The sequence below is a fragment of the Oreochromis niloticus genome, linkage group LG4 (assembly GCF_001858045.2).
Source record: "Oreochromis niloticus isolate F11D_XX linkage group LG4, O_niloticus_UMD_NMBU, whole genome shotgun sequence".
NCBI classification, from domain to species: Eukaryota; Metazoa; Chordata; class Actinopteri; order Cichliformes; family Cichlidae; genus Oreochromis; species Oreochromis niloticus.
The window spans coordinates 28254614-28280690 of record NC_031969.2 but is presented as its reverse complement, the minus strand read 5'-3'; the positions used below and the strand labels follow the sequence as shown (position 1 = coordinate 28280690).

The window sequence follows — 26077 nt, the reverse complement described above, 5'->3', positions numbered from 1 at the left end:
GACTTCGGTAAGCTACGAAGCCGCATGGATTGTCGGGGCATTACGGCTACCGTAGTCAGGAGTCTCGTGGAGAAATCTGGGTCCAAAACTCCGTCCGCTTCAGGTCCAGCGCACTGCGGCATCACTGAGAGTTATAAAACTGTCTAAATTCTTTAATCTATAATAAAATGATCAGTGTTGCTGCTTTACCAGGTGTAACAATGAAGTTTAACATTCAGGCATCCATGAAAACAGAATGTATTAAATTTAACGGAGTTAGAAGTTAGCAGGAAGTTAGCTTGCTAGTTTCCACCTAAACACGATATAGCATGTTCTGACTGAGAGATTTCTGAAAAAATTAAAACGTACAACTCTGCTATCACTTCCAACATAAATGAAGACAGAAAACTAAACAGCAGTGATGTTTGTAGGGTTACTGAAGTTGGGCTAGCTGGTATGTAATGATGTGCTACGTGATCGCTAGCTACACAGCTATGTTAGCATAAAAAACACAATGAACCTGGAGGATGAACGCTAACTTTTTTCCACTCGATAAAAGTTAGCGCGAGGGTTCCCAGTAGTTGGGGACAAATGCATTTGCATGGCAGGATGCTGTAAACAGACCAAACTTCAGTCAGGAAAGCAACTGGGATAATTTTTTGTAGTTTCATGTTTAGTAGTGTTTTAATTTGTCAAACAACAGATGGATGAAAAATTCACAGAAGTAATTCAATAATTTGTGGAGAAACATAAAAAGAGATTTGGTGATGGTGCCTGTTTTTATGTATTTTCATGGATTTAATGGTTGAAAGACATAATTGCACACTAATAAATGCATATTAATAAGTACAACAACCTTCTTTTCTTTTAAATAACCACAAATAATTACTTACTGTTCCTTTTAAGTGGCTGGGACACTGGTCTACAAGAGCAGACTGTAGACTATTATAAAAAGAGGAGCATTATAGGCAGTACATAAACACCTCATCGCAGAGATGGATGGATATGTGAGAGTTCACTGGTCCAGAAGCTGCAGGCGTTGTTACATGGGAATGTGGAAACGAGTGATGTGGTCAGATTAGTCATTCTTCAACATATCCTCAGTGAGGGCACCAAGAGACTGATACACGCCTGAGTGCTTGAACCCCTACAGTGGAGGGATCTGGTGACTCTGTTATGTGATGGGGGGCATTTTGTCGTCTTGGAGAAAAGGATTACAGCAAATCGATACAAGCCATGGGGAATAAGGGATCACTGAATGGAACAATGTGCGTGGAAAATTTGTGAATCATATGTTGTGGCCTTTTTAGTTGTCAGATCCAAACCCCAGCCACCCACCGCACACTCATTCTTCCCCACCATCATAAAAACATGAAATACTGTTTCATCCTTCCAGTAAGGTTCCAGAAATCTACAGTCAGTGCGAACACACTGTTCTGGTTGAGCATGGTGGACCAGTAGCTTACAAAGCACTGAAAGTTGGGTTTACACACATTTTCACCTGTCTGTATTTGCATCTCAGCAGTGCAATTTTACCCAATTATGTTATGAAATACCAAAAAAATCTTAAACAAATTAAATAGTAGTGACATTTAATAACTCCAGCTTAGCACTGTGCAGCTTGTGTTGCCCCCCCCTCCCTTTGTCAAAATAAACATATATTTTCAAACCAATCTCACTTGTAACATGACATTTTTTTGCCTCTGTACCAATTAGAGTTTAAATGATTTAGAAATTACTGAAACCTTTTGTGGAAACAATGTTTTTTGTTTTTTTAGACAACAACAAAAAAGCACAAAAAAACACACACAAAAAGAAACAAAGTGCATGTTTAATGCATCAGATGAACTAGATTTTTATCATGTGTTGTCCTTTTCCCGCAAAATAAAGTGACAGATAATTAATGGCGGACACACAAATTGATGTCAGTCAAGAACTTTTGTTAATGCAGTCTTCTCTCATATTCTCTCAATGTCTGTTTCTTTTTTAGAGTAACCCGTTGCGTTCCTTTAGTTTCCGAAACGACCTAAATGTGTCTGTGACCCTCCCAGGGAGTGTTTTTCTGGGTTTTCAATTTAAGTTTTGGAAATGGAAACATACAATATTTTCTCACATGTCCCATTAAATAAAAATAGTTAGAGTACATTTAGAGTAAATAAAAAAATTCTCATTATACTAAGGACTGAGTATATTAGTGTATATATAGTATATATTATCTTTTGGCTCTTTAATGTTTGACATTTGACATTTAACGTTCTAAACCATTAATCTCTCATTTAAAAAGACAGATTAATCAATAATGAAAATAATTGTTACCTGCACTTAAAATGGCTTGAGCACTGCAAGGTAATAGATATGTGGGACATCCCAGGCAAACAAAATGAGGTTGCATTTAGCATCCACAGTAAATTTAGACAAGATTCTAAAGTGTTTCAGCAAATAGTTGTTTATTTCATATAATAGTCATTATCATTTTCATTAGTACTAGCCTCAAAATTACATCTCCGTATTTTTGAACGCTAAAGAAAGCATAAGAGTACTGGGTCTTTTGCTACCAGCTTTGTGTTAGGAGTGTAGACTGTACAAAAGAGGTTACATTGTTGCATTCGCAGTTGTTTGGGGAGAATAGATGTTGTTTGCAACACCGGATAGTGGGTTGGGTTTCTATTTCACTATTTAGTGTATTGTATTGTATATCCTCATAGGTCAGGTTTTAGACCCCTCTGGCATTTTTTGTCCCACACTGGTGTGGGCTTAAATTTTCCCTATTCACTCATGTGGCTGTGGAAAGCAATATTGAATATCTGGCTATTTTTTTCAGATAAAGTTCTTGTTCAGTTGCTTCATTCTGAGACAACATGTACACTAATGCATTTTTAAGATTTGGTCTAAAAAACAGTAAGGTTTAAAAATATAATTTCTACATTTACTATGCGTAGTATAAATATATTTACTCCAGGGATGCATTGTTACTGCCTTTAATATTAGTTGCATGAACCCATGTAATGATTGTGTAATGTCTTTGTGGAGTTATCTACAGGTACATTTTATTCACTGGCATGCTAAGAACATGCCTCTGGCCCTCTGCTCTCTTAATACATGCTTGGCCTAACTGACTGCATACTTACTTACGCATGATGAATACTGAAGTGAGGCAGAGATGAGTAGGTCGAGTGCAGAGTGTAGGCGAGGACATCCAGACTGCTCAGGTGTGACTTGTTTTGCAGTTTGCTGTGTTGAGATTAGGTGTCTCTCTGGACCGGTGACTGTTTACAGCATTATTTTTGGAGATGCAGAAGAGATGACATTTTTATTTCACTGCTGTCACCTCACTGTGGCTCAGTTCAACGCTGGGTGACATATCATCTTCGTCATTTTGTTTAACGCCGTGCGGCGTGTTAGTGGTCAGCGCCTCCTCAGTAAGCGGCCTTTTGTTTTTGCTGTTTCTTTGGGAGGAACGGCTACGTCTCACCATGTCCAACATGTTTTGTCTCCATGACAACAGTTTTTAAGAGCCTTTCTTTGCCTCCTCTTTTCTCCTCTTGAACACTTCTGCCTTGGCCCTGCATGCTGCCAAAGCCTCATCAGGCATGTTGTCTTCCTCTCGCCTTCAGATAAATGAATCCTGCAAACAGCAGGAAGTGGAGATTAAAGGTGGCACAGAGTATTTCCTGGAGAGGTGGGTAGCCAAGGAGGAAATGAGCTGACACAAGAAAGTTAGTGACTTAAAAGTGCATTCACTATGAGCGCCATGAGGCAGAAAGGCTGTTTTAACCTGTAACAAATGTGCGCCTGTGCATGTATACTTTCGCTCTGTGTTTTTATTTTTGCTTCTGAAGTGTTTATCTGCACATCTCTGTGATCAGATGAACTATTAAGAAGTATTGATATTCATGTAAAACTGTGTGTGTGACAACCCGTTTCTGTTTAGAGTATCGAGGTTCTTGGCACAACATGTGCTCACTTTGGCTTTTACCTCACAAATTTTGTAGTTGCCATGTACACCTGCTCATTTGTCCTCTGCTCATCTTTTATTTATTCCACCCCTGACTTCCTCTCTTTATTCTTTATGAATCTTTCCTTTCTGTACCCCTGTTGCACGATTTTCTGTTTGATTTATAAGTGATCATAGCTGTGTCTTGAGCTCATATTTCAACTGGTAAAGGAACCATCTGGAAGCTAGTATGACTGATGATGTGTAGAGTGGCGAGGATGTTTGCATGGTTACCTATGGAAAAGACCAATATGTGGACACAAATTCCACTAATTCTTTTCAAAAATTCCCTATTTCTGCTTACATTATGTTGTGCATTTTTCTCTCTTCTTGAGGAAAAAAAATATTTGTACTAAATATGAATACTAGCTCACCAAAGGTCACATAAATGCCATGGTTGTTGAATTGAATTGCATACTGTGTAGTTATACTCGGCCCTTTGAAACCATAACTTGAACTAATCTTTCCCTGTGTTATTTGGCCAGATTGATCTCAGCATCCATTAATAAAGATGAGATTCTCTCTGCAGGTGTGTTATATAATAAGTGTTCAGCTTTGATGCCATAAAAGTTGATTTGCAGGATACTTAATAAAAGTTGCTTGCTGCTGAGTGCCAGTGAGGGACCCTGGGCACTCTTCTCTTGCTGCTGCTGGTTTGTGAAAGCCACAGGTGACTGTGAAAGAGATTCAGAGAGACTTCAGCCCACTTCTGTGCTAACACAGGCACGGCTAGAACCCACAGGAGCCCTCCCATATTTCTTCTCTTTTGGTGTGTGTGTGATTGGGGCCTTCAAAGCACTGATGAAATCATAATTGCATTTGAACACATAGAGGTGAAAATTAAGTCAGAGCATGGAGGGAAACGCACGATCAAACAGAACTGTCAAAGTAATGGAACAAATTACTCTTTCAGTTTCACTTATGTAATTATTAATAGGCCTAAAGGGGTATTTTGTGACTGTCTTCTATGTGTGTAATTTGTGGCTTCACAATGTTTACCTTAAACGCATCTAAAAATAAATAGAAATACATCCTGGTTTGGACATGTTCACTTTATCTGACACAGGATAAGCTCATACAAACACAACAAAAGATTTTATGATATATTGTACAGTCAGGTCCACAGGTTTTAGGAAAGTGACACGATTTTTATTATTTGTACACTTTACAAAGCAATGGATTTGAAGTTAAGCAATCAAGAGTTGATATTTTCTAGTTTGGACTTTGATTAAAAGAGATTTAAGAAAATGGTGCATTCATCATTAACTGTTGAGAATTGCAGCTGTTTTATGTTTTATCAATTTAAATAATTTAAAAATCTGTTTAAGTACATGAAAAGGAATCTTGTGGTAGAACATGTTGCTGGACATATTAGTTGTCAAAGGGTGTTTTCACATCTGCAGTGTTTAGTTTGGTTTGTTTAAAGGGGGTACGAAATGCTACACATATAAAAGCTAATTTACACCATTGAGCCCTGCTCTCGAAAACTGATATAGAGGTAACACTTCCTGTGAAGCTGGATTTAAGAAATAAGTGATTAAAGTTTTAAAAACATGTTAGCGCCATCTTCTGTCAGTATGGAACATGACGTCATGTGGGTGGTTGGTTGTGGCTAATCTAGTCTTTAAGTCTGATGGCATTAGCCGTTTCTGGATCCAAACTCCGCTTCAGGTCCCAAAGTCAAATGAAGACTACGGCATCACTGAGAGTTACAAACTGTCTAAATTCTTTCATCTGTAATAAAATGATCAGTGTTGCTGTTCTATCAGGTGTAACAATTACGTTTAACATCCAGGCATAACATCCATGAAAACAGAATTTATGAAACTTAACTGAGTTAGAAGTTAGCTCGCTAGTTTCCACCCAAACATAATATACCAGGTTCTGACTGAGGGACTTCTGAAAAATTAAAAAGTACAGCTCTGCTATCACTTCTGACATAAATGAAGACAGAAAACTAAACCGCAGTGATGTTTGTAGGGTTATTGAAGTTGGGCTAGTTGATATATAGTGGTGTGCTATGTGATGGCTAGCTACACAGCTATGATGAGCATTATATAAACACATTAGCACAGTGAAGCTGGAGGGTGAACGCTGACTTTTTTCCACAAAAGTTAATGTGAGGGTTCCTGATGGTCAGGGACAAATGCAGTCGCATGGCAGGATGCTGTAAACAGACCAAACTTCAGTCAGGAGAACAACTGAGATAATCCATCCACAATATGAGGTTAATTATTAATTTATTGCTACATGGGCTGGGCTGTAGTTATATACTAAGGTTTTGAAAACCGAACTTTAAAACTAATAGTGGTAATATAAACCGAGAGAGGCCGACAGTGATCACTGCCTTTTTTTAGGGTCTTCAGATTAAATAGCACAAGATACAAAGCATAAAAACATGTTAAAAACACAACAGCCTTAATATAAACGCAGAGTAGTTTGGACACGGAAGTAGGTTTCATACGTCATCACTTAAAGACCGGATAGACGTACATTAGTTTATATTAGCTAACTAGTGACAGAATCAAGGTCTGTACGAGCTAGCAACTAGCCGTGAAATGCACGTAAATTCTCAGTTTTGTCACACAGCACCTTTTTCCTGTATTTACTTTTGTTGCTTCTGTCCCACAGGAATGCAGCCAATGAGCGGACTGAGCATTCTCACGTGGTTTGTAGGGACGCATGTTGATTGCTTGGAGTTTTCTTGGATTTTTCTGTGTGTGAAAATAAAACCAGACCACGGGGAAAATCTACAAGACTACAAACTGATCAGCTGTTTTCGACCAGAGTAAACAAACTATCGGTGTGAAAACGCCCTCAGTTTTTGTCTATCCACAGAATGAGCTTGGCTTTTTGAACACTTCAGAGCTTTGCATTAGGCTTCTTGAGTTAAGAATTCCAACAGTGTAAGCAGTCAGATCTTTCTCACTCTGTCTTTCTTTTACTTTTTCCAACTAAGATCTTTGTTACTCCCACTCTCATTTAAATCTGTATTTCTCTGCTGGAAGCTACTGTGAGACAGCCAAGATAGAAATACTCTTGGTCACAGTCACTGACTGTTTTCTTTCATTTGTCCAAAATTGTAACAAGGACTAATAGGCTTATTAATTTCGGTTGTAATGCACTGCTGGTTTAGGGTGTCATTCTGCTGAAATATCAAACTGACATGTTGCATATTTCATAAAGAAACAGTGTATGGATGTATATTTTTGCAATGAAATTCCACTAAAACAAGTTATTTCACACATGGTACTTCAGTGTAGTTTCTCTCTGGAGGAAATGAGTTGAAGATTATTCAGGGAGCAGCTGCAGTGTTGCCTGGTGATGGAAATATTCTTTTTGTGATTTTGATTTAATCAGTAATCTTGCAAATTAAACTGTTACTTCTATTCACAGAATAGCACTAAAGGATCATACATATTACTGAACATCCAGGTTTTCTGCTCTCTCATGAAGCTACAAAAGGCTTTGCCAGCTACAGATTTATGAATTACTAGTACCGGTTTGATAAGGTCAGCTTGTTTTCTTATTATAATTGTCCTTTGGCTAAGTTGGTTTATGATTGGCACTGAATGCTTATAATACAGCCATTAAAAATGACCATGAGTTGACAGATTTACAGAAATGCGGAAATTTTACATCCAGTCGGAGACGGGAGGATTCTGAAATTATTGAGAGCGTGTTTCTTCGAAAGCTGTGCAGAAATATCCTGCCCTCTGAGCCTTAAAATGAAGTGGAACATAAAGCTGTCTGAGGAACATGCAGTTATTTGAGAGAGTCTAGTCTGAAGACAGAATAGCAAAAACTAAATAATAAAAAAAAAGGATGACTGGATTAAGACATCAACATTCCCGACACTAAGCGGTTGTCTTTCCCTCTGTTTATTGTGTCATGTTTTTATCAGCATTCAGAGGAACGTTTTGTTTTGATGTACATCCTTTTGAAAACTGCAACACAGCAAGCATGCAGAGTAGGGACGGGATGTTAGAGGTTTAGAGCAGAGAAGAATGGGGTGTGGGGGTCAGTGGAGATGTTTTGATCATTTGCAGACTGTCAGCAAAAGAAAATGCAAAATAATAAATCTTCATTTTTTGTTATTATGACAAGCTGGAATAAGCGGTTGGTCTGCTGATTCGTCTGTTGCATGCCTTTGCACTGCAAAGAAAGGGCCCTAAAAGATGACCTAAAGTCAAATTTGGTACTCCCTGTATAAATATGACTGCACACCCACCCACCTAACCAACATCATCGTCAAGGATGCTGATGACCCCACCGTGGTTGGGCTCATCTCTGATGGAGATGTGACAGCATAAAGAGCAGAGGTAGAGAACTTGTCCCACTTGTGCTCACAAAATAACCTGAAACTGAACTTCATTAAAACAAAATAACTCATAATGGACTTCAGGAGGCACACACAGGTCTACTCCCCTCTGATTATAAATGGAGAACAAGAGCGTTACCAAACACTCTGGTAAAAAGGACCAAAAGCGGCTGAACTTCCTTCGTGTCCTGAGGAAGAATAACGTGGACTGGATCTGGTGGTGGCTTTATACTACCCCTTGCATCCCACCCACTACCTGTTTGACCTCCTGCATTCTGGTTGGTGCCTCAGGTCAAGCAGGTCCCACACCTCCAGACTCACAAACAGCTTCTTCCTCTAGGCTATTTGGACTGTTAACAAACACAATCCTCTACACCCTACCCTGCCCACTCACCTCACAAATCTGAGCCATGGTCTGAGTAACCCTCACCACTCAGACAAAGTCCTTTGCACTGCTTTGTTCTCCAATTTGTGCCTTTTTATTGTTTTCTATATATTCCTCTTGATTGTATGTATTTCTCCTGTTTGTTATTTATTCCTATTTACATTTTATTCCTGCACAGTTGGCACGGAGCACCCATAATTTCATTGTATATGTACAATGTCAATAAAGACTATTCTATTCTATTTTAAAGCAGTTGCAAAATGGGAATACTGATCTTTTCATGTTTTAATTAAAAAGTGAAATTCAAAAAGGGTTTAACATTTAAACCACTGACACGCGTATGAATTTCAAATAGACTTTTGATTAATAAAATAGACACAACCCATACGATTCACTGGTGTGATGCTCCTTTTTGAAGACTAGACATGAACATTTTAGCTGAAGCTATTTTGGTTTTTGTGGCCAGAAGTGACCCACATTATTAACTCAAAGTCTGAGCTATCTCTAGCAAGGTTCCCTTGCAGGCTACACTTATAAGTAACTTACTGTATGAATGCAATACAGTTTTAATTCTGACACTGTAGCTCAAATATTTTTGACTCATGACACGTTATTTATCACCTAATTCTGCACCAACATTACATACATTGTCAAGAGGTCCTGTCAAAGTAGCCACATGGGTAAACTTAGAACCTTGGGTGCTGCATTCATGTGGATGTCACCCCCTAAAAGTTGTTGCTAAGCAGCTTGACTTTTTCTGGTGGATCATCATGTAAATTGTGTGACTTGTATACTTGGGAGTGTTTTACAAATATCCTTTTACCAGTGAGTCTTAGTGTCTTTTAGCTATAAATCCCATCTGTTGGTAGCTTCTCCGAGTAATCGTCATGTGTTTTGCACTTGGCTTGTTGTAAGACAGTGCAACATAACGTTTTTCTTTATTTATGTTCCTTTTGATTTGATTTATTTTTTTACTGCAACAGGTGGGTTTGGGTTGGTGAATGACGGCATGTGTGTCAGCTTCTGGGTATTCAAACAAGAACAGTCTAGATGTGTGAATTAAATGTGTCATTTATGAGCCTCAAATAGTGGCATGAAATGTTCAGTCATTCAATAAAGATTTACTCTCAAAATCCCTGCCAGTGCTTCTTACATGCATTTGTGGTTTAACCTTGTTTATCCCAGGCTTTCAGCAGCTTATCGTCATTTGAAGAAGGCGCTAAAGGTCTGTGCTGTTTTGTCACCAAAGACCTACATAGCACATAGACCCTGTATTTCCTTGTCAGCTAGGTGTTGACTTACTTGTGTACTGTCCTGCTGTAAGTTGTCCCAGCCTCGTTGTTTGGAGTGCGAGTTAGTGGTCTGTTGAGTTTCTAACAAAACTGCTTGATGAGTTTGCCCAGAAGACTGTTGTCCTCAACTTATCTCATAAGAGTTTCTTAGCCTTCAGTGTGAGCCTCGAGGCCCGCAGCCCTGCTTGTTCTTGTCCCTTTGCTCTTCTTGGTGAGTGATTTCAACCCAGAGCTCAATCAGCTGGCTGGTTGGACAGAAAACCAGTGGAGCTGCAGTGCCCCAGGCTTGAATTTAAGCTGCTGTGACATGGGACCTGCTCTGGTGCTAACATTAGATTCGTAGTTATAACGACTCAGTTGCAGCAAACCAACTCGAGCACACATGCAGTCAACACAGAGCTCCATCAGTAATGCATCATTTTCTGTCTCTACTGAGGTGCAAATTAACTTATATTCCAGTCTCATAGCGGTGTTTCTTGTGGGGTATTCGCTGTGGCTTTCATCTTTCATTTTCCTACAGCCTTCATCTTTGTCCTCCTCCTCCTCTTCCACCCTCCTTCGTTTATCTCAGCCTGAAGCTGTCGTAGGTGGCACAGGGGCGTTTTCTCATTCTTGAGCTCCTCTTGTGGGCCGCTGTCCTGTGGGATTTTCACGATGGTGTTGCAGAGCGTAATTTCTTCTTCCTCCATATTTTTTTTTTTCCATAATTCTGTTTTATACTTGCTCCCAAAGCGCCATTCACCTGCAGCCCTGAAGAAAAATATAAAGACTATGGCTCCCGTGATTCCACTCTCTGTTTGCTTTGCTAAAAGGCATTGAATAAACAAAAGCACAGTGAGGAATATTAGCCGGGTGGAGGATGAGTCGGGTTTGTTTGACCTTGGCCTACGACGTGGCTCCTAGGAAATGACAAACGACAACAACCTCCAACCATCAAAAACTAGCTTCCCTTTACAGTGAGTCTGAAATTCAGATTGTCACTGCCTTTGAGGACAAACTGTGCTTTCTTCCAGCATCCTCTTGCCTGCTGCCTCCACCCCTTACTGTCCCTCTACCCCTCCCCATCCCCACACACGTTGCATGGCCTCATTTGGCAAAGAGAGAAATGGAAGATGAATACAAACGCACTAAAGGATGCCACTGAAAACCTGCATGTAGGGCTCTCTGTGTGTGCTCAGACTCAGATTTTGTATTATTGCTGTAGATCTGTTCTCATTACACACTCGTGCCCACAGGGCACAGAGGGATGATTGCTGTTTTTCGCACCCAGTGAGGCACACAACCATTTATATAGAGAAAAATTTGCATAAAATTGTAGAAACTGAAGGAATTTGGTTCTCTGAAACCACCTAATTTCTTCATTTTACTGTGAATCATATATGTTCTTTTTTCTTATCACCTGTAAAGTTACATATCCATTTCATTTTCATGTATTTTCTGTACGTCTCTTATTCAGCAACAGCTCTGTTTTATGCTCATTACCCACCTCAGAGAAAAATCATTATCTTAATTTTTCAACTGTTAAGCAGCTGGTAATAAGGACCTTTTCAACAAGATGTAACGTTCAGTTTTCAACTTACTTTGTAAAAGAATATAAAAACACAGGTATTGTAACAGTTTGGTAAACTAAACTTGTTACAAAACTTTGTAGATTTCCCTTCCAGGGACGGCAGTGGCTACATTTTGTCTTTGGGTGGGTGGTCTCATCCTGAAAAGTGCGGGAACATTTATTTGATCTCAAGAATGAACCGATTCAAATTTGTAGGAAAAGATCAGTAACATGACATCTATCCCATTCTTGTGAATTTGATATTCTCAGGAAAGTCCTTACATTTCCTGTAACTATCGACTTGGACTCAAATTTAACAACAGTGTTAATAAATAGCTAATTAAAATAAGGAAGGAAGTCTTTTTTTAAAGCCAAAATCTTAAAGGTTTTTCTACTACAGCAAGCGAATAATGTGCAGTTATACAATGAAAAATTCAAAAGTATTTTCAAAAATTCAAAATAAGTCCAGCACTTTTTTGAAATGTGTACTTTGGACTACGTAAATGTTTGAGGCGTTCGTATCCAACCAGCTTTATTGGAACGTGTTGTAGGCATCAAATTAAAAATGAGTGAGGATTTGCAAAATAACTCTAAGGTTTATCAGTTTGAACATCAGATATCTTGTCTTTGTAGTGTATTCAATTGAATATAGGTTGAAAAGCATTTGCAAATCATTGTATCCTGTTTTTATTTACGCTTTACACAACGTCCCAACTTCACTGGAATTAGCGTTGTGTTAAGAGAGAGATTTGCTCCAGAAAGGTGTTCTTATCAGAAAATGCAGATTACATATATATACTGTAAACTGCCATAGATGAGTCACTCAAGGGCACATTTAAATAACAAACTGAGTTATTTGAACCAAAAAAGAGATTTGCTTTCTCTCCATTAGTTAGGATTGCATGGTACACCTTTATAAAAATGCGAAATTGGACCCTATTTGCTGTAATTACACTTTTTTTCCTTTTAAAGCAAAGAGATAAAGCGAGCATCTCCCCTCAGTCTGGTGGTTGTGCTCGCCACAATAAAGTTTTTATTTCGCTTCTGTATCGCTTTATTAGTTTGCTTCTTGAGTTTTGCCAAATGGGAAAAACATGTTGGGAGGTTTTTCCCACTCCTCTGTCAGCTCCCCAAACCCCGCACCATCTGACACTGTGAGAAAGTTTCAGCCTTGTTCGGTGCCACTTAAGCACACTTGCTGCCAAATCTGAACCAGTGTCAGATCAACAGTGTTAAGGCTGCCAGTCTGCTTGGCAACGCGTTTGTTTACATGAAATAATTAAGCTAATGTTTCAAAATGAAAGGGGGAACTTAACACTTTTAAAAATACATGACAGCAGATGTAATAAAGTCGGAGCACACATACTCACACACGCACATGCATTCTTTGACTCTATAGAAATTTTGTGTTATAATTGGCTTCGAAATAAAGGCTGGTTGAGTATAAGCATATCAAGAGAAGACAGTTGTCACAAATGCAAAATTATTAAGGTTATTTAAAAATGTGAGTTATTTTATATGCATGCTTTTGTGTTTGCCTAAAGCTCATTAAATGCAGCAGTTGAACTCTTCCGTCTTCATCTGGAGCCCGGTTGTAGCACAGAGAGCTGGGTGTATGTGGTTTTAATTCCACTCGGCATTCTTTGGTAATTGAATTCATTATGAGGATATCAGGCCAAACTGACTGTTATTTGCAGTCAGTCGAGGTTGCAAATTAGAAATTAGCTCAAACATTCTGGTACACAGCCCTCGGGGAGCGGTGTCTTCAGTCTGAAACTCTGACAGATCTACCAATACTTTGGAATTTCTGCAACAACTTTGCACATAAGCAACATTATCGTTACTCCAGTGTTGAGTAGTGATCCACATATTTAGCGTATTGTAAATATGTCCATATGGAGCTTCTGAAACTTCAGGTTCCTCTATAAGGGAAGGCTCCTGAATACCAGCTGTGTGTGGGAATGTAGCTCTATATCATAACATAAAATATTTATTTTTTTCCATCTCTGGCTGCATTGAATTACATGCTTAAGCTCCCACAGGAGGCACATGATTGAGCAACTTGTAGTGTTATTTTCTGTACCACAGAGACGGAAACACCTTGTGAGGGATTCGTGGAAAATAAATTTTCCCATAAATGCAAAAATAAACATTAAAAATAAATGTTTTGATTTGACTTTGGCATCTCACTAAATGTTTAAGGGTACAACATGCCCAAAAACTTTTCAGGGTGCCATCCTCTTCTGCAGTGGACTCGGACTGCATTCATCCCTGCTGCTACCGCTGTGCTGCAAACATCCCATCTGCAAAGATTAGCTTCAGTTGTAGAGACTTGTACTATTTATAACTGACCTACCAAGCACAGTGGCCAACAAAGAGAGGAGTCAGGTCTATCTCCATGAAACAATGTGTCTGTATGATTGCCAGTCTCATCCATCATTTCTGTGGCACCATCCTATTCAGTATTATTTTTATGCTCTACTTCTCTTTTCATATTTCCTTGTGCTCTGCATGTTGGATCGGTAGAGGAATATAATACAAACATTAATCTGAAGTATTTTTTACACTGACTCTGCTGAACCACCGTCGATCTTGATTTAACACACTCCCTCTTGTATGTGATTACATTCACCAAATGTTACATGTGTGGTGATAAATATCGGTCAAATTCAAGACGTCCTTTTGCCCCAGGTGCTGTCTTGTTCACGTGTGACCTCTGTATGACCCGCCAGCACTGACTCATACTCTAAAAGCTCACATGCTCCCATTACCAACTGACTAGAGCATGTGAAAATCCATTATCATCCAGCAAAGCAATACCCACAATCCCCTCCTTGCCATTACTGTTTGTCTCCCTACAGTATATCTTTCTCTCTCCATTTCTCAGGTTGTCTTCTTCTTTAAGCAACTTGTTTATTCTCCCCTCCTTTGACATTATGTAAACCTGTGCTCATCTTCCCACTTGTCTTCCTGCACTTGTTTAACCTTGGATCATGAAACGAAGTAAATACATATTGTGCAGCAAATGATATTGAAGCAAGGCTGTCTTCATATGTCATCCACAAATTAATTATTATTTTGTGAATTTAAAAAAAGAAAAAGCACCCAGAGGAAATAGGAACTTCATCTTCTGTAAAAGTTTCTGCAATTAATCCTCAGTCACTTTCATAACAACAAAAGCAGCTGATTAAAGACCTGCAGATTAAGCTAACTCGAGCCTAAAAAGCCGGGAAAACTGAGTGAGTTGAATCAAAAATCTAAAACGTTTTGATTTTTTTTAACACAGCAAAACAAAACCCAAATATGATAACAAAGTAACTTCAGAAAGATTACCTGTAACCTCATCAACTTGGAAAACAACTTGGCACAAACAACATCTGGTTAAGTTAGAGTCATTTTGGTGAACAGATGTTTCGTCAAAAGCAAGTTAAAAGGTAGTTCTCTGCTCACAGTCACAAACGTTACGATTGATAAAGAAAAACAGCAGCTTTTGATGAAATCGGCACTTTGCCAACTGTTAGCCTTTGAGGTTGAAATATTCCTAATTAGTGTTGTGTGTCAGTCTGCTGTACAGGAAACATGGTAGAGTAAAGAATGGATTCTGTGAACTTCTTTAAACTTCACTGAAAGTGGAACCGAGGAGGGTATGTTTGCTACCGCAGGGATAAAAGAGGAGCCTGAATCCACCACGAGCTGCTAAAACAGAAATTTAATCATTCTGTGTTTGCACAACTGCCTAAAATCTACCAGAGCATGGAGTAATTAAGCATGGTGCTAAAACTTACACCACAGTTTGTTCTTCTCTTCTGTTTAAGTTCAAAAGCAATGCATTAAGACTTAAGCAGGTTCGGCCATTTTTATACTACACCTCTGTAAATATGACGCAACAGGACTGGGCACTTGAGTGAGTTACTACTGAAATTACGGCCACACAATCAAATTTTAATCTTGATTATTATTTTGGCTTAAACGAACATGATTCAGTAATACTGAGAATGTTTGCTCTGCCAATAGAATGTAAAGCGAAAGCAAATCAAGCCTTCGCTAAATCACTGCACGACCATGTGTCTGCATGTGCCAATCGCAGCTGTCCCCTGCACCGTGCAGCTTGCAGTTTCCTGGAGTAGTCTGGATGAGTAATAATATGTTAAAGACTGTTATAGAGAAAAATTCAAATGTCTGGCACAACAGACGGTGAAAAGCTTGTAGCCCAGAGGAGATCGTCTTCGGTGATGTTATTGATGTTAACCAAGGACAAATCACAGCAAAGAGGGCTTTTTGCACTGTGAAGCAAGGCAACCAACTTTTTCAACTGCTGGAAAATGCACTACAAACTCCAGTTAATGCTTGTAGACCAAGAAAAACAGTGCAATATTTGCTAAAGTGAATTGTCCAGTGTTAACTCAAACATCCATAAAAGTGTTCCTGCACAGAGACAAAGACACACTGAAATCACCAACACAGTCGTATTCCATCTGGCCAAAAATGTGCGTTCAATAAACACGAGTAACAAAGGCTTCAGGAACATGTTCACCTCACTATATAAAAGAGGTCTTATAATTATTATTGCATAATTATTTTTCCAAAATGGCAATATGTCTGCTTTATGGAAAACATCAGAGAAATACAGATTTTGCTGCTGTTGAATACTTTGCTGCAGGTCTTTTCACATCCATCATGCAGGTACAGGCACCCCAAATTAGATCAATAAACACCTTATTTGTGTGCAAGGAAGCTTTAATTTACAGGCATGTCGCACTATGTGGAAGTGATAGTGTTGCCTTGTTATTTTATAGTTTTCTTTTTACGGGTACAGTTTCTTTAATTGATCTTTTTTATTTTTCTTCCAGGCGATGCACTGAATTTAGGCGACTAATGAGGCCTGATTTTATTGGAATCGAAAGATTGGTACAAACGTGAAGATGTGAAAGCAGTTTTCTGTTTACATGACGGTGCAATAAAAGCACTGTTGTCACTAAAATCAATGAAAACATGTGACAAATAATTGTAATTTGATCAAAATAATTGGGATAATCAATTACAGCCCTAACTGAAATCAACAGTAGTCTGACAGCTGGGAAAATCGCTCAGAGACTATGTAAAATTACATCTAATGAGTAACGGTTGATTGTTTGAGAGGGTGGAACTTTACTGTGGCTATTGGACTTATTGTGGATTTGCAGCTTTATATAACAATACTTATAGTTAATCCTAGGGATGCAACGATACCAATTTTTTCAAACCGATCCGATACCGATACTTGGATCTGAGTACTTGCCGATACCGAGTACAAAATCCGATACTTCTACCACACACAAGTTAAACTTAACCAGCAGTAAAGAAACGACCCCAGACAACTCTTTAACACAAACGAAACGTTTACTGAACGTAAGGGCAGAGACAAATACTGTACAACACATCCCTTTTTTAAACTCAAATGATATTCCAATTCCTTAACCAAATGAAATACACTGTATAAATGACATAATTCCCTTTCAAATTATATTAAACAACCCAACTTATGTTATCACCTTTTGGTAAGTTACTCACTAATATACACTCCAAAACACGTTATATAAATCCACTAAACATACAATATTCACACATGGGCCCCACACACACTCACATTCACACTTGTTGCAGGCCTGTTTGCTGCTCACGCAGGACGATGGAGAAAAATCCTCTTCTCCCCAGTAAGAGCACAAAAGTCTGACTTACAGTTCCGTTGCTCGGTAGGTCGCCGTTCACCAGTCCCACACTAAATCCACTCCCTGCGGACCCGATGCTGTCTCAGCTACAGCACGTTAGCCCGTCACTGTCCAGCTCTCCGACAGTCCTGCCTCCGTGGTGCAGCCAAGCAGTCCGGGCTAGCCTTTAGCCTCGGCGATCGTAGCTGGAAACACAGTTTTCCACGGTGGTGCGACCGTTGAAACAAAAAGTCACTTCACCCACACTCTGTTGCGAAGCTCCCACACGGTCAGCTTTCTAGTCACACACTCTTTTGTGCTAGTTAACCTCAGTAAAACTAGCTGAGTCTCTCACTTTGGTTCAGCTAACCCTTGTATCTCTCCATGCCGTTCTCTTCTCCTCCTCCATTGCAACAGATACACAGGTCCCGTTTTATGCTACCTTCACGGGCCTCCAGAAAATTAGAACTCTGAACAATATTTTAACTCCCTTCAGAGTTACATACCATAAAATAATACTTTTATGATTAACATAACAGTTTGATTGCTCTAATTACCTGTATTTACCTTGTGACATATTACAGGGCAAATTACATTCAGGGTACAGTTACATCACATAACTGTGAACACCTTATGTTACCGTGGCGTTCAAGTCCATGGGAATTATGAGTATCTACTCCCAAATTCGGGCTACATTAGTATCGGTTCATGGTATCGGTTAACTTTTACGAGTACGAGTACGCACACATTTTACAGTATCGGCCCCGATACCCGATACCAGTATCGGTATCGGTGCATCCCTAGTTAATCCTGTTAATTCCTGTTCTGTTTGGCCCATTCGTCATGTTCCATTATATAGGCAAGTGTGTTAGATGGTGCAGATGCAGCACGAAGTCCTTAAGAGGTTGAGTCTCTTTTGTCGTGTACGCAGAACATATTTGCCGGGTGTTTGAATCTCCTGCATGGTTGCTCGCCTTCTTCCTCGTCCCTGAGTGAACTGGTGAGCAGATGGGAGGTTGTGGGGGCTGAGAAGGGTTGGTGACAGTTGGGAAGGAGGAGGGACTGGCTGGCTGGCAGGCTGTGCTGTGAGGTAGATAAGAGGAAGTAATGATATGCCTTGCCTGCTGCATTAGCAGGCCTTATGTTTAGGAGAGCAGAGCAGACGTTGCATGTGTATTTGTCATTCGGTCTGTCATACACTGTTAAAATGAGCTCAGTGTAACTCTTCATTCAGAAGACTTTTTGTTACAGGAAGTTTGCTCGTTATATAATCTGTATGTATCTATCTGTGGCGCGCTTGTAGAATGTAATTAATGGGACGTTTCCTCACTCTCAAATAAACTTCTTATGGAAGTTCAAATTTAAAGCTGGTGCCTGCTTTTACTGAAGTTTAATGCCACAGATGGACAGCTTCTATCATTCTTAAGAACTTTTCTTTTTCTTCATGAATACTTAAAATTATTTTGACAACAGCCTTTTCAAATTCTTCTGAAAGCTTCTCTGAAAGTTTGTTTTACGGCAAACACAACTTTTTTTTATTGCTTTCCTCTAAAATTTGCATTTTTGTGATATGTACTAGTATGGAAGCTAATCTGTGTTCATCAAATAACTTTAGTAAGCAGTTGAACCTTTTGCAATTCACAAACATTAACCATAGGCTTCGTATTGTACAATCTAATTCACTTTTTAAATTAAATCAAATGTTTTTGATCAGGGAGGTGGGACAGATGTCATTTTATATTGCCTTTATTACATAGTCAAGTGAAAAGAAGATACAGATACTTATTTATGATGCAGTAAAGGTTTCTTGATTACTTAACAAACTGAAAAGGTCAGATGATAACAGTCATCCATAAACTAACAGCAGCTGGGGGTAGGCATGCTTGGGTAAGCGTTTGAAGGTAAGCAGTGACAGCCACACATTTTCAGTCATAAATCATAAATAATATCTTAACTGTGTTTTTAAAAACAATCGTCCTTGCCCTTTAGGTTGTCAACAAAGACTTGGAGAAGACAATTATACAGCAGGCTTTTATCAGACATAATTTATTCTCAGTTTTGTAGGTGCTCTCTATCGGAGTATCAGGGATTTGTCTTTGTGAAAGATTTTCATTTTTCTTATTTTGCAGTTCAGCCGCTGTGCTGATCATTTTATCCCCACGGTCTGTTGTTGATCCGGGACATGTAGAAGGACAATGAGTGGATCATGGGTTAGCGACTGTGTCCTTGCCTCTATGTCTGTGTGTTAAACATCAAGGCCCCAGAGCTTGTAATAGAAGATTTTAGAGAACGATTTTCGACCTTTTCTTTCTTTTGAACCGCTGACACGGATCTTAGTTAGTCTGGAGGATGATAGGTGAGACCAGACAAGAAACAAGTTTTCAGAAAGCAGAGGTGAGAAGAATTACAGAAAATATGTCCAAGAAAAGAAGAAAAAAAAATCTTTCTTTCTGTTTCCTGACAGAAACAGAAAAAAAAAGAACACACACACACACACACACGCACGCACACACACACGCACACACACACACACACGTATATATATGTAAATGTATATATTGTAAGGTAGACCCTACAATAATACATACAGAGAAAAACCCTACAGTCATATGACCCCCTATGAACAAGCACTTTGGCGACAGTGGGAAGGAAAAACTTTTCAACACAAAGAAACCTCCGGCAGAACCAGGCTCAGGGAGGGGCGGGGCCATCTGCCGGACCGGTTGCGATGAGAGTATAGGTATATATATGTATTTTTTGCAGGCTTTTAATTTTAAAGGTGTTTTTTGTGTAGCCTCAACATCATAACTTTCCTCACACATCTAATCAAGAGGAACCAGCTCATTCTGATATACCAAGCATCCGTGGTGAGTTTCTGTTCCTGTCAGGAAACAGAAAGAAAGACTTCCACTAGATACAAAGTTAAAGGTGATGGATATTTAAGTCAAAGTACTTGATATATATTATTTATAAGAACTTTACACATCCTGCCGGGTCATTACTTACCAAATCTTTGACGAGAACCTTAGCTTGTAGAGACTTTGTAGCAGCTTAGAACCTTGTCTGTTTTGGGGGGATTATTACCAATATTTCCTGCAAAAGTTTAGAGAGATTCTGGGACTGTGTTGCACGTACTGGTCTTTTAAGGTCTGTCCACAGATATTTAATGTTATGTTTTCCTCTGACTGCTCTGTGGAATTGAGAACTCCAGAGTCTTAATTCTCCTGAAGGCCTTTTGAAATCAAACACGTTTGATTTAGCCTTTCATAAATCTTCGAGCAGGTTTCTCAGAGAGTTTTCTGAACCATAGCTTTAGCCTGCACTGTTCCTGTTAACTGCTATTTCTTAATGACATTATGAAGTGAAATCTACTTGAAAATGCTATATCTAAAAATATAGTAGCTCTTAGATATGCTTGGTGGCCAAATGTTTGCATTTGTCACCTTCATTTCATTCATTTGGTTATAGGGCAAATATACAGGAAGGAAAATACTGTCCTGTAGTACAACAGTTGCTCAAAAAGCAGTGGGAAGAAGTAACATTTATGTACTCTCACCCCCTTCACATATTTATAGCTCGGTTAGATGGTTGTGCACCTGCTGCCTGAGTATATTTAACGCATTCTTTAGCAGTAATAACTTGTAGCTTAATGCATGCATTTATACACTGATTTAAACTTGTGGATATTTGGACATTGTTTGTGCTTAGCCCCTAACCAATGGGGGGGGGAGTTTAAATATTAACTGGTAATAGCTTATTTGAAGCTCTAAACATTATTTGTGCTATATTGTAATTAACTAAATCATTAAGTTTTAATAATTCAGACTGTAAAAAACAAGAAACTTGTTTGTTGAAGATACAAACTTCAGTTAACGTATTTTTGTAGACTATGTCTATTTTCAGATTCTTTAGTTCTCCTTTTAATAAAATTTGTATAAAGATTGTTTTTCTTTTTACAAGCATTTCGTATCGCCTTGGTTAACCATAGATGATTTTTATGTTTGTAACTTTTATTAATCATTTGAATTGTTATCATATAATAATTTAAATATCCTTATAAATTTATTGAAGGCTATATCCACATCATTCTTGAATTATTATCCCGGTGTTGAATTATTAAATCATCGTTAAATGCTATAATTGTTCGAGATGGCTATAATCCTAAATGGGATCTTAAATTGTTTTAAAAAACCTTTAATATTATCAAAATTGGCCTAAATAGTTTTGCTATTAGTATTAATTATTGACAACATCTGATCTCTATTTGTAATTTCATTTTGTTGCTTTTCCTGATAATAAATACAGCTGTTCTTGATATGATTGAAAATGCTGCTGTGTGGATCAATATCAGGTTTCCAATTCTCTTAATGACTTTGTATTCCTGTGTTTACTATTAAATGATGAGGGATAATTAGACCGGATATTAATCATGAAGTACGTTAGTGAATGTACACAAAAACGTATTTATACTGTGCTGTACTTGAACTTAAACCAGTCCAGTTCACGTCGTTCCTTTATCCATTTGACTCTTCTGGTGTCCCGTTTAGTTTGATGTATATCTTCCAGTTTAATGTCCATATTGCTTGGATCCTATTGTATTTTTATATGGTCTTCTCTTGCGATGTCTGCGTTTTTTTATTTATTTATTTTTTGGTAAGATGCTTTTTGATGAATATGTTCATCCCTTTCAGTTTTCTGCTTTCTTTTCACAAACCTAGCCTACTGTACAATTCCAGGCGTTGACTGTTTTTCTTTATGGGGAAGAAGGTGGCATTATCTCTTTTTCCGATAATTTTGCAGAACAAAAATAGTACACTAAACTTGCTTAAAATTATATTGATGTAACGTATGCATGCTTGTTTGACAATCCTTTGAATGTCACTGTATCTAAGATTATTGACACATGTCTTTGGTACTAATGTAGCTCCTCTTACCCACTAAAAACACATATATACTGTACAATTGTTCTTATTTGGGATATAGTAGTTCAATCTTGGAGTATCACAGTAGTGTGTATTTATCTGAAACATCAATAATAAATGACATTTGTGTTGCTGATGAAGAATCAAAGAGCATGAGAGTGATTGTGGACAAACCATTTTGTACCGACCTTTTTCAATCAAACATAGTGACGCCCATGATGAGAACAGACAGAGGTATTATTGTCTGCTTAATACACTTCTCACTGTTCCTACACAACTCTAAATCATAACTTTCTTGGTTATTCATCCAACAGAGACAGAACACTTATTTGAATGTATTTTTGTGTTAAACTGGTGAATTATGAGTCTTAAGTCATTGTCAGCTCCTGTGCGAACGCGTGGGTTGTGTATCTTGTTTATATTTGGTTTTTCTCCCCAGTGAAAACAGCTGCCTGCTGCTGCTGGAAATGAGTTTTAGTGCAGAGGAAATGAATCAAATCAGTAAAGTTATAGCCCAGAAAACCACAACAAATTGGAAAAAAACCCAAAACAAACAAACAAACAAAAAAAAACACGCACACACTCTGTAGACGACACAGTAGAAAACACAGCTGGATGCTAATTTATCAAATGTAATCACTGTGGGTCTCAGATTGAACAGAACACACAGCAATTTGGGTCATTGTACACATGAGAAATTGTAATTAGTGAAGAGTTCACTCATAGCGTATTTTCCCCTGAATTTCTTATGATTTCCTTAAGCAAAAGAAAACCTGGTATAATTGTCTGTTATATGTGTGTTTAATGCAAAAGAAAAAGAAAAAAAAATTGTCATTACATATAATTTCCAGGTTTTTGTGTTGTGAAATGTCCATATCACTAGGTAACCAATCAAAACAGAGCAAAACCAACCAAACAAAGAAATAATAAACTGCATGTCATTAAAGGAGGTTTAAAAAAAGATGATGGGAGTGGAAAACTGCACTGAATAACAGCATCCCAGCTGACAGGAAGCACTTACAAACATGCTTATGATCAGCTTTAAATAGTAAAGCTTTATTCTCTTTTTCTTGTTATTCATCCGTACCATTTCATAAACAGCCTGTAGTATTTCCCATATGTGTGCGTATGCATTACATCTATCAGTAGCCTTGCTTATTGCTTTGGCACCTTTTGGCACCATGGGGCATTTTCCGATAAACTTGTTTCCTCAATCAGACCTCATTATCTGCTACTTCTGAATAATCTGAACATTTTCTCCCTTGAACTCATAAGATCTTTTCTCCGTCATTCCATCACTCATCTGTGTGTTTACTTTACTATGTTTGTGTCCGAAGGGACTGTGGAGATGGAGATTGATGCTATCTGGAGCTCATTAATGGCACTGAAAGATAACTTAACAGGATAAGTTCAGGGCCTCACTAAGCTGGAAACACACACAAGCTGACTCACTCGCTTAACAGTTGCTGAGTGTGCAGTCGTGAGTTTGACACAGGCTCATAAACCAATAAAGATGTTTTATTTCCAGAAGGTGATGTCAGTAGTGGAGGCTGTTGTCAGGTCTGATCCATAATTGTAAAATTTGCAGATGGAGGTTGATTTTTTGTTTTATTTTTTTGTTTTTTCCCCACTTCTGTAGTCTGTGCGTGGGTTGGCTGGATGCTACTGTGAAGCGGGGGATGCCTTAGGTGTTTAGAATTGATTTGCAGTTATTTTCAGAGTTTACCACTTGATTGTTCCACCACAGCAGCAATAAACAAATGCTGTGCAGTATCATCACCTTTCTGTTATTAATGGGGGGACACCGAAATGTAAATATGTAGCCCTTACCAAGAATGTACTGTACACTTTTTGTACATTTGGTGTTGTACTGATTCTGTAATGTTTATTTTTTTTTCTGCTTTCTATGTTCCCCTGTCTCTGTCATCCTGCTGAGTATCTTCATGTCTCAGTTTTGTTTTTTAATTTAATTATTGTTTTATTTTGAAGATTAGTTTCCTCCTTGCACCTTAATCCTGCCAGAGATACAGTATTCGCTCGGCTACCTTCACAACCTTGTTCTGGGAAGGTTTTCCATAAGGTTTGGGAGTGTGTTTATGGGAATTTTTGACCATTCTTCCCAAAGCACGTTTGTGAGATCAGACGCTGACGTTGGACCAGAAGGCCTGGCTTGCAGTCTCTGCTCTATTTAATCCCAAAGGTGTTCTGTCAGAGGTCAGGACTCTGTGCAGGCCAGTCAAGTTCTTCCACGCTGAACTCACTCATCCATGACTTTATGGAGCTTGCTTTGTTCGTTGGTGTGCAGTCATGTTGGAACAGGAAGGGCCAAACTTTCTAAACTGTTCCAACAATGTTGGGAGCATGAAATTATCCAAAATGTCTTAGTATCCTGAAGCATTAAGAGTTCCTTTCACTGGAGCTAAGGGGCTGAGCCCAACTCCTGAAAAACAACCCAACGCCATAATCCCCCCTCCACCAAAGATTACACTTGGCACACTGCAGTCAGATAAGTACTGTTCTCTTGGCCACTGCCAAACCCTGACTCGTCCATTGAATTACCAGTCGGAGAAGAGTGATTTTTCCCTCCTGAGAATAGATTTCCACTGCACTAGAGTCCAGTAGTGGCATGCTTATACAACTGTATACAACAGTTTTCATTGTGCTTGGTAATGTAAGACTCGGATGCACCTGCTCGGCCATGGAAACCATCCATGCAGTGTTCTTGAGCTAATCTCAAGAACAGTGGCTCAAGGCTCAAGAGGTGAAGTTTGGAGGTCTGTAGTGATCGACTTTGTAGGAAGTTGGGCTTCAGCATTTTATGAGGCTTCCTGACTCAGTTACTGCCATTCCCAGTCTCTTCCACTTTGTTAGCATACCACTAACAGTTGATTGTGAAACATTTATTATTGAGAAAATTTCACAATTGGACAGTTGGACCCTTGCAGAGGTGGTGCAATCACTGAACGATGCTGGAATTCACTGAGCCCCTGAGAGTGACCCATTCTTTCACAAATGTTTGAAGAAGCAGTCTGGATGCCTAGGTGCTTTATTATATACACCTGTGGCCATGGAAGTGACTGGAACAGCTAAATTCAATGGGGGAGTAAATACTTGCTCATCACAAATCATCAGGGTGTCACTGAAAAGTGGTGTCAATTAAATATGACATGAGGCACAGCTAGAAATAGTTTTGTTTTAGCTCATCTACAGCTTTACTTAATGATATCAGATGTCAGATGCACTGATATCGGTCTGATCCTGACTCAAAAGCAGACTCAAAAACAGCTTATATGTGTTTGCATTGCACCACCTTTTTAGGTGGTGGCATATGCTTAAATACCCCTGGGTGGATTGAATTTAACACACAGATTTGTATTTGTGGCCTTCTTTATCCATAAATACCTTAAACCAAGGTATTTGTTTTAGATCAGAACTGAAAAACTTGGATCGATGTATCCCTTAGGTTTCAGCATCGTGACATAACTTTTTTGGAAATCACATCCTTGGTGAACGGAGTTAATTGTTGACAGAACTGGTCATCTTTACAAAATGCCAGAAGTGCTCTAGCTGTAAACACGCCCCTCCTGCTTTGTGGCACACCTCACACTTGCCCCAGACTTGGGCAAAGGATACATCTGTGTAAAGATCCTCAAGTATGTTTTTTCTCCTCTCTCTCCTCCAGATCCGTTTTAGGAATAAAGCCATCCTTCAGCATGGGATACTGACAATTTTGGGGCCACAGGCAGGAGGACAGAGGAGACAAGAAAACTCAAATTAGAGAAATGAGAAAAGCCTGTAGTCCTGTGTTTACCTTTGTTCTTGTCACTTTGTGGGTTTGTGCTCTGTTTATTTCCCCTAGCATTTGTTTTTTCATTTTATTTAATTTTTCTGCCCCTTGGACTTTGGTTCTCCTGATTTTTATATAAAAAAATGATGGTTTTGTTTACT

At 38.7% G+C, this 26077-nt stretch overlaps 1 protein-coding gene across 5 annotated transcripts in view; it reads left to right on the top strand.

Moving 5' to 3' along the window:
- The window catches only part of asic2 (acid-sensing (proton-gated) ion channel 2), a 381467-nt gene that overhangs the window by 77262 nt on the left and 278128 nt on the right, over positions 1-26077 (top strand). The window lies entirely within an intron of this gene.